The following is an 11,355-nucleotide window of genomic DNA, read 5'->3' on the forward strand; positions in this document are numbered from 1 at the left end:
TTGGGTTGAGACAACTAGTACGCTAGTACTAGCTAGCTCACAACTCACATCAGGGTAAAGTATGGCCGTAGTTCAGACCTGCCCTGAGCCCAGTGTCTTGGTCATTGTTTGGGATAATACCAAACTCGACCCCGTCCAGCTGTTGCCCTGCAAGAAGGAGCCACGTGCAACATATATAAGAAATTACAAAGCCATAATGTCCTTAGAAGAGCAGGGCTATTATATATTTTTTTGTTTGGAATAATCTAAGGACTCGAATCCTAGATAATCACATGCTGTACGAATACAACACGGCACATATATACCAGAGAGTTTGTTGCACTATAGTTTTGCAGGCAATGTTGGTAGAATTTCCTAGATAGACATAGATATATACCATTATATATATATAATTATTAATCTATATAGCTATATATATCTAATAGAGTAAAAGTGATATAACGCAGAGTAGATGAGTGATATATAAGCAGAGTATAGGGGTTATATAAAATTAGGGTTTAGAATCGGTTATGAGTGTTTACCGGCAGTAGATATAAAGTAGATAGACGGGTGCTTAGAATAGGGTGATGTGCCATACGGAGAAAAGTTGATATGAAGGTATTAGACTAATAGGGTATATATATATAGTCGAACAGAAGAAAGGTCGTAAAGATGAATACAGATAAATTAAGTAAAATAACAGGTAATAAGACTAGAGTAATTGGCATATAGAGCAGAGAAAGGTATATACTTAGCAGTAGATAGTACTACAGATAGAGATGCAGATGTATCTAAATATCTACTAACTCCGTAGAGGTCCATGGACTGTTGGCCCGTCAGTGATGGAAAGCCCTGGTCATGATGGAGCCCAGGTTGGCAGTCGTCCTGCTTCCCCGTATACTCGCTGCCCCGTGAAGATGGGGCCCTCGACACCGTCCACGTGATCGACGTTCATGTATCCGGGCATCCCCACGAACTTGAGGAAGTAACCTGCAAAAAGTATTTCTAATTTTTGTTTATCTTATTTTGCGGGTAATGAGGCAAAAAGTTGTACGCTGAGTTATGTATTTCATGAAAAGGTGAGAGGTTCAATAGCCATTCGAATATTCCTGTGTGAATTCCGACGGATGATTTCGATTCCATGACCCAGTACTCTGGCCTACGCCTGGTTGTACTCCACATTCTCGTAGTACACCACCTGTGACAACCACCTACGTTAGTTTTTGCAGTTTAGTGATAATTCCTGGTACAGCCATTCATTGTTTTCTTAAATGAATGGATCTGCTTACAGGGGATTCAAATATCAATACAGAGAAGATATTTCCACCTTGTCCTTGATAGACATTCTCCATAAATGGTACTACGGATTCATATGTAAATATCTAGTCATCCTAAGTCTTATTTGTTCTCGACGTAGTGCACTTTACCAAAAAAGCAACTTACATCCGCGGTTTGGTAGACCTACTGATGGCGTTGTCGAAGTTAGGTCAGAAGGTTGGGTACATGTGGTGAAAGCTGGTAGAAACCATTCTCGACCTGGCTCGTTGTACGCGTAGGTGTAACGGCATTCCCCTCTGGCTGAAAGTGGTGGCTGGAATATCAGCTGAGCATGGGATTATCGCTACTCGTCACTGGGCTGTCTAATAAAGTAAAGCACGTGAAGCAGTTGGACGGCGATTGGTCGCATTATTTTGGTTGGAATATGATTACATCAGTATTACGTACTGACTTTGGATTACTATGAGTGGATATAATCATACGATAAAATACAAAAAATAATATTTTGGTTTTGTGAGTGTGACGTGGTGAAGTGAAATCCTAGAGCCTAGGCACCCCATCGAAAAATACCACACACAGGTATTGTGTGCGTGTGTGTGTGGTGGATGATTATATATATATATATATATAGTATATTACATTATATAATATATTAATAATATATATTTATATTATATTATGATATATAGTATATACTATATATATATACTACACACAAACCACACCCACACACACCCACACAACACACCACACACACACAAATATAATATATATATATTATATATATTTATATATTAGATATATATATTATATATATCTACATACTATCTATATCTAGCTATATCTATCTATCTATCTATCTACTATCTAAAGATCGATATATTTTTTTTTATATATATATTTATAATATATTATATATATATACAACACACCCCATATATATATATTATATATATCACACTATGAATATATAATAATATTTATAATATATATATTATATATCTATATATATATAAAAAAAATTTAAAATAATTTATATACGTAGGCCGAATCTATACGATTTCACTTAACAATAGACACTTTATATACATATATATTACAGCACACAAACCCCCACCACCCACACACGCACACGACACACACACCACACACCACCCATATATTAATATATATATATATATATATTATTTCTTTTATATATCTATATATATATCTACATCATACATTCGATATCTATATCTATATCTTCTATCTATCATCTATCCTATCTATAGCTATATATATATTAATTAGATATTATAATATATATATATATATATATATATTATATATATTTAACCATATATATATATATATAATATATATATTTATATAATATATTATGTTATAATCTCTATATATATATATATAATACGTTGCGAAATCTACTACGATGTCACTTACAATAACACATTCCGCCCAGATACCCGAATCTCTCAGCAACCCCATACATTTCATTTCTTATCACACGCGTCCCTTCTACTCCCCTTCCGAGGGCGGCGCCGACGCACAGAGCAAGGCGAGCGAGAACTTCATGTGCGATTTTGATTTGACCCCTCGGGCGCCGGGGCACTCTTATACGCTGGACGGCACCGCTCGCTTCCTGCTTACATTGAGGCACGGCGTAAGAAAAAGTTGAGAAGAGTGAAAAAACGTAGCGTGGCCTGATAGAATGGGAAAGGCCTGCCACGCGCGGTGCCGACTTCGTTTCCTGTCACCGGTGGATACAGAGTCCTGTTCGGGCTGGGTAAATCCATATGTTAGCGTTTTTCAGTACATATTCGCTCCAGTGAACATACGTACCACGTATTCCATATATATATATATATATATATAGATATATATTATATATATATATATATATATTTATATATATATAATATATTAGATATATATGTTATACATAATATATTATATAGATAATATATCATATATATGATATGTAGATATATATATATTATATCAATATATATATATATTTATATATATATATATCTATATATAATATAATATATATATATTATATTTATATACTATATATATATATAAATAATATATATATATATAATATCTAGTCTAATATATATATATATCATGTGTATGGTGTGTGTGTGTTTGTGTGTGTAATTATTATTATATATATATTATATGAATATATATTTTATATTTTATATATATTCAAATATATATAATTACACATGTTATTATATTACATATATACATACACAATCTATATTATATATCTTATATATATATATATATATATTATACCTATATATATATGTATATATATATATCCTATATATATAATTATTTATTTATTCATATAGTATTTATGCTATATATAGATATATATATTATATAATACTATATATAGATTATTTATATTATATTATATCTATATGTCTATACACAACACACCACACACACACACACACACACACACACACACGCCACCACACAACCACATGCGTGTGTGTGTGTGTGTGTGTTGTGTGTGTTGTGTTGTGTGGTGTGTGTGTGTGTTAATACATAATTTGTATGTATATATATATATAATATATATATATTAATATATAGATATTATATATACACACCCCACACCCCACTAGCAATGACACACACCCCACACACACACACACATATATTATAGTATATATATATATCTATATATATCTATATATATATATTATATATCATATATATATATATATTATATTTGTGTGTGTGTTTGGATACATATATTTTTATATGTATGTATTATTACTATATATTATATATGTATCTTATATATATATATATGATGTGTGTGTGTGTGTGTGTGTGTGTGTGGTGTGTGGTAGGTGTGTTTGTGTGTGTGCGTGTGTGTGTGTGTGTGTGTGTGTGTAGTTGGTACGTGGGGGGGGTTTGTATTTGGTGTTGTGTGTGGTGTGTGTTGTGTGTGTGTGTCTGTGTGTTTGTGGTGTGTGTGTTGTTGTGTGTGGGGTGTGTGTGTATATTCTATATCTATCTATATATATATATTATATATCGTATGTTATATAATAATTATATTTATGTCGGTGTTATATTTATGTTATAATATAAACAAATATATCTATATTATTAATATATATCTTACTTACATATATATTATGTTATATATTATATCTATTTGTGTGGTGTTTTCTGTCTGTGTGTATACTACATCACCACACCACACGACACCACACACCCCAACACCATCACACACACACACACATAACACATAAAATCACACCCGATCGTACGCCATCACACACACAACACACACACACACACCACACCACACACACAGAGGGGGGGGAGAAAGAGACGAGAATAAAGGGAAGAGAGAGAGAGAGCGAGAGATGAAGAGAAGAAGGGAGAGGGAGAGAGAGGAGAGGAGAGAGAGAGAGAGTGAGAGAGAGAGAGAGGAGAGAGAGAGAGAAGAGCAGAGAGAGAATATAATATTCTAGCTATTATCATATATATCTGTATATATATATCTACTATACTATATATTATATATCTATATATATTACTTATATATATCTATCTATATACAACATATGATATCTTATATATCTATATATCTATCTTATCTTCTGCGCTCAGTATTATAATGATTATATATATTAGTATAGCCTCATCCATAACGGTATGCATCATGTTTGAGCAGCCGTGGACCTCTCCACCCTCCTTTCGCGCACTACCTCGCTCTTAACGCTTTCTGTTCGACTTGTACTCGACGACCGCAAATATGCATTGATATTTGTCGCTCAGATCTTGTCTTCGGTTTGCCTCTTCCTCGGTTTCCTAGCACCATCCCTATTATATTATATATATATCTATAGAATATATATTATTATATCTAATATATAAATATAATAATATAAGTATTATATATATATTTACACATACATGCTATTATTATTACTACACACACACACACACACACACAACACACCCACACCACCACACACATATATATATATTATATAATATATATATATAATATATATATATATAGATATGTGTGTGTGTGGGGTGGGTGTGTGTGTGTTGTGGGTGTGTGTGTGTGTGTTGTGGTGGTGTTTTGTGTGTGTGGTCTGTAATATGATTTGTATGTAATGGTAAATAATATATATATATTATATATCTATTATATATATATAATATCTCATATATAATATATTATTCTCTCTCTCTCTCTCTCTCCTCTTCTCTCTCTCTCTCCCGCTCTCTCTCTCTCTCTCCTTCACACCCAGCACAACTACGCACACACACTCATATATATATACTGTATATTATATATATATATATATTATATTATATTATATAATTATATATATATATCTATTGTAATACATTATGTTATCTGTTATATATTATATCTATGTATTATACTATATATATACCTTATATATATTATGTGTTGTGTGTGTGTTGTGTGTGTGTGGTGTGGGGTGTGGGTTGTAGTGGTGTGTGTGTTGTAAGGGTATGTGTGGGTGTGTGTGTGTGTGGGTGTGTCTGTGTGTGTGGGTGTGATGTGTGTGTGTGGTGTGTAGTGTGTGTGTGTGTGATGTGTGGTGTTTTGTAATAATATATTCATATATCTATATAGATCTAATATATTCTATATATATCTCATATATATATATATATTATATAGTATATGCTACTATATATGAATATATATAAACATATAATATATTATATAGTATTACTATATATATAATATAGAACATATATATATATTTTGTATATCATTAAATTCTGATGTGTGTGTGTGTGGTGTTGTGTCTGTTGTGTATACATACATACACACCCACACACATACACACACACCCTCCACACATCACCCAACCCCGACACACACCACACACACCACCACACACACACACACCACACCACACACACACACACACACACCACACACACCCACCAACACATATTATATATTTATATTTATATAGATTATATATATATTTCTTTATATATTATATATATATATATATATTGATATATATTATATATATATATAGATATCTACAAATATTATGTTTTGGTGTTGGTGCGTGTGTGTTTGCGTGTGTGGGGGGGGGGGGAGTGATGGCGCTAGAGAGAGGGGTAGAGAGAAACGAGACATAGAGAGAGAGAGAGAGGAGAGAGCGAGAGAAGAGGAGAGAGAGCGAGAGAGAGAGGAGAATAAAGATCGAGAGATAGAGAGAGCGAGAGACGGGACGATATATGCTAGCGAGAGAGAGAGAACAGACAACTATACCTGAGAGAGGGGGGGGAGAGAAGGAGAGGGAATAACGAGAGATGAATACGGGCGCGAGCGTAGAGCGCATCGACGCTCGAGCGAGAGAGAGAAATATCTATTTATCATATATCTCTATCATATATACTATATCTATATCTATAAGTATCTATATATATTTACACCTACCTAACATATTTTACAAAACAAATTTTTTTTTAAAAAAACACCCCCCCCCACACACACCGCAACCCCCACACACACACCCCCCCACACCCACACACACACACCCACACACACACACACACACACACCACACACACATAATATTTATGATAATATATACTATATCTATATACACTATATCTCTATATGTGTGTGTGTGTGTGTGTGTGTGTGTGTTTGTGTCGTGTGTGTGTGTGTGTTTTGGTGTGTGGGTGTGTGTGTATAGGATATTATTATGGTGTGTGTATATATATATATATATATATATATCTATATATAATATATATAATAGTATATCTCATACTATATTCTCTCTCTCTCTCTCTTCTCTCGAATCTCTCTCGCTTCTCTGTCTCTCTCCTCTCTCGTTCTCCTCCCTCTCTCTCTCTCTTCTCCGTCCTTCTCCCACCACTCGCTCTCTCTCCTTCTCCACTCACTCCTTCTCTTCTCTCCTCTCTCTCTCTCTCCTCTCTTTCACACCCACACCCCGACACACACTCATATAATATATATATTATCTGCTATCTATTATTAATATATTATATATATAGAATTATATATTATTATCTTTCTACATTGTTATATATTCTATATATAATATATATATATATTATATATTATAGTATTACATTGTATATGTGTGTGTGTGGTGGTGTGTGTGTGTGTTGTGTGTGTGTCTGTGTGTGTGTGTGTATGTGTGTGCGTGTGTGTGTGTGTGTTGTGTGTTGTGTGTGTGTGTGTGGTGTGGTGTGTGTGTGTGTGTGTGTGTGTGTGTGTGTGTGTGTGTTTGCTGTGTGATTTGTGTGGTGTGTTGTACATACATAGCCGTACACAGATATATATAGCTATATTGTGCACGGGTCGCGTGCGAGTTTTAACGTCATAATGCAATGCACATGCGTGACATTTTTGTAACTCCGCACGTCGCAGGCGATGCAACTTTTACACTAGTCACAGGCAACCATGTTGGGTAACCAGGTAAGTTATCACAATGATGATTGAAGTAAGTATCGCCATTTAATGGTTACAAATCCACCTCTGTTCATAAAATCTCGGAAAGATTAAGGCAGTACGTTGGACTAATGTGGCCGATGGTCAGGGTTCGTAAATGATGTGGCATGGGCGCATACCAAGAGCAGAATTATTTTGTAAATATAGTGCTAAATTGATTATACATCCATTAGTGGCGCCAAATGTAACCCCTGAAAGATTAAGAACCGGCTCAAATTACTCACCACTCCACACAGACAAATATAATATATATCTATATTATTATAAATATTCTTAATATATATATATATAATATCATATATCTGGTATGCGATATATATTACCTCTATATACATTTGAAAATACTATATACATATATTTCTATATATACAATAGTATATATAATAGGTGTGTAATACTTTTTTTTTTCTGTTTTTCCCATTCTTATATGGGCTGGCAATATCTTTAGGCCGGTGCCGCTCCTTGACGCCAGCCCTCTCTATTTCCCGGGCTTGGAACGGCCTGCCCTGGGATGGCTGCCCACCCTGTGGCTAGGTAGGCAATCGAGCTGAAGTTCCTTGCCCTGGGAACCCAATTGCCGTTCGTAACAGTTTCGAGTCCGATGCTCATAACCCCTCCGGCCACTGCTATCTATCTATCTATCTATCTACCTTCATACCGTCTATCTATCTGCTATCTATCTGTCTATCTAGATATCTATCTACTCTCTCTCTATATGACGATACACATTATATACCCACACTGGTGTATATATATTTAATATATAATCATTATATAATATAATTATATTATATCTTTATGTATAATAACACATAAAATATACACCATACATGTGTATAAATATTATATTTATATATACTATATATATACACCCTATATTTACTATAGATACATTACTACACACATACACACACACGACAAACACACACACCACACACTCACTCACCACAGCACACACACACACACACAATCCACACACACACACACACACCACACACACACCACATTTACTTATATATATTATATATAATATATATCTATATATATATAACATATATATATAGATTTAGATATATATAATATATATATATCTATATATTTAATAGATATATAACCATTCACAATTAATGTCAGCATTGTATGTACAGTATTGTTTGGTCCCGCTGGTGCATGAATACACCGTTACTAGCTCCTCAATGTACATTTTTGTTTTCTGTAGGAGGCAGATATAGGGACCACTTCTTAACACCCCCCCCCCACCTACACCGAATTGTGCACGGCTACAAGTAGCGAGAACTTTACTTACTCGCATCTGATTGCCATATTTACTTCGCGGGTAAGTGTATACATAAATCTGTGCAAAAGGAGAGCAATGCAGGGTTGTGCCTGGAACTATTGTAGACCCTAAAGGATTTCATAAAAACCAAACTTCACTGTCCATAGAACCACGGAGTATTAACGACCGCTGTGAGTGCCCGCATTGTGATTTCCGTGTAAATACCGGGAAGAACATCATCAACGTTGTGGTTAGCGGACGGTTTGAAAAAAAATTTGCGATTACGCCGATAACATTCCTTCAAGGCGAACACACTTGTCACAAAAAAAAATCTTAATTTTCGTTACCACTGGCTCAAAAAATCTAGAACCATAAGAACAATCACCCCGTCTGTAATATTTCACTGTCCCTATGTTATCGTAGTCTTTTGCGCTGAAGTACGGAGATTGGCTTTCAAATAAAAGCCATAGGAGGTGCCGGCGTATCGCCGGACAAACGAACGCTGCTTTGTGCGGCTCAGAATATAGCATAGGGGCAGCTCTTAAGCGAAGTGTAAGGTTTGGGTGGGACTGAGAGCCAAAACTTCTTATCCCCTGTTAGATGCCGACAATAAAAAGGAAAAAAAACAAAAGGTTTGTTTTTTGTTGGAATTGCTTCATGCCCTTTAATAAAGAATATATTCTCAAAGGGAGCACTGATATCCTATACATTAAACTACGCGACTCTTTCGATGCTCTGCTGGCGATCCAGACTGTCTAAGCATTGCATGATAGTTCACATTGGCTTGTACCTTAATCGGTTAAATTTCCTATGTAAACAACTATTTACGTGAGCGGAGAAAACGTGTAACTTTATTTAGTTACCCGTATTTTCTTTGTTTTCTTTCTTGATACTTTGCGATTCTTTGGAAGCGCACGAACAAACGTTTTGACAGCACAGGTGGAGGTTTGTTTTAAGGTATGACCCAGAAGATTTATTTATAATTTTTTTTATTACTTAATTATTTAACTGAGAGAATGATGTACGACAAATGCTCTGATTTATTATCATATGGGTAAGATTGAAACGTACATCTTAGTTTTCCTATATTTCAATCATTATTGGTTTATGATCGATGCCCTTCTAAGATAGAATAACTATAAATAACTTCTCCAGAGTGAAAGATTGCTCTCGAACCGTAGAGTGCAAACGAAGCAATTGCTAACTTTTTTAACATTTTTTATTTCCTTTCTTAATCACCGCTTTTCGTTCATTGTACTTCTTCAGACATCGAATCAAAATATCTTCAGCTTCAGAGCGCATCTTCATCAGGGAGACTAAACCTCACTTTTTCCTGACCGGTCATTTGCGATGAAAAAGACACCGATTCCGACACATTACAACATAATAGTTGGAACAAATAAGGGTGGATAGCTAATGGGAATCCAAAAATTACCATACACATATGTGTGTGTTTGTTTGTGTGTGTTGTGTGTAGTGTGTGTGTGTTTGTGTGTGTGTGGTGTGGTGTGTGCTGTGCGTAAGTGATATATGTGTATGTATGCACACCTCAAACACATACCACACGACACAAACCACACACACCCACACACACACCCACCCCACACCCAACAACACACACACACCCACCAACACACACCACACCATATACGATATATTATATTATATTATATATTATATCGATATATATATATGTGTGTTGGTGTTTGTGGGGTGTGTGTGTGTGGTGTGTGTGTGTGTGTGTTTGTAGTGTTTTGTATGTTTGTAGGTTTATGCAGGTGGCTTTCGAAACTGTAGTCTCTTTTCAATAATCCTCATTTTTGTAATAGTGGGTTTTTTCTTCCATCTTTATCTATATATATATATATCTATATATATAATCTATATATATATTTTAATATATATATATATGTTATATATACATGTATATATGTAACCTATACTATATTATACATTATATATAATGCGATAAATTATATATAATTATGTCTATCTATGTGTGTGGTGTGTGTGTGTGTGTGTGGTGTGTGTGGTGTGTGGTGTGTGTGTGTGTGTTATGTGTGTGTGTGGGTGTGTGTGTGTGTGTGTGTGTGTGGGTGTGTGTGTGTGTGTGTGTGTATGATATCTATTCTCTATATATATATATATATAGAGCTCTATTATATCATTATACTCATATATTATGTGTGTTGTGTGTGTGGGCGTGGCACTGTGGTGTGTGTGTGTGTTGTGTGGTGGTGTGTGTGTGTGTTTGTGTGTATGATATATATCATATATATATATA

This window comes from Penaeus monodon, unplaced genomic scaffold, assembly GCF_015228065.2.
Source record: "Penaeus monodon isolate SGIC_2016 unplaced genomic scaffold, NSTDA_Pmon_1 PmonScaffold_605, whole genome shotgun sequence".
Taxonomy (NCBI): Eukaryota; Metazoa; Arthropoda; class Malacostraca; order Decapoda; family Penaeidae; genus Penaeus; species Penaeus monodon.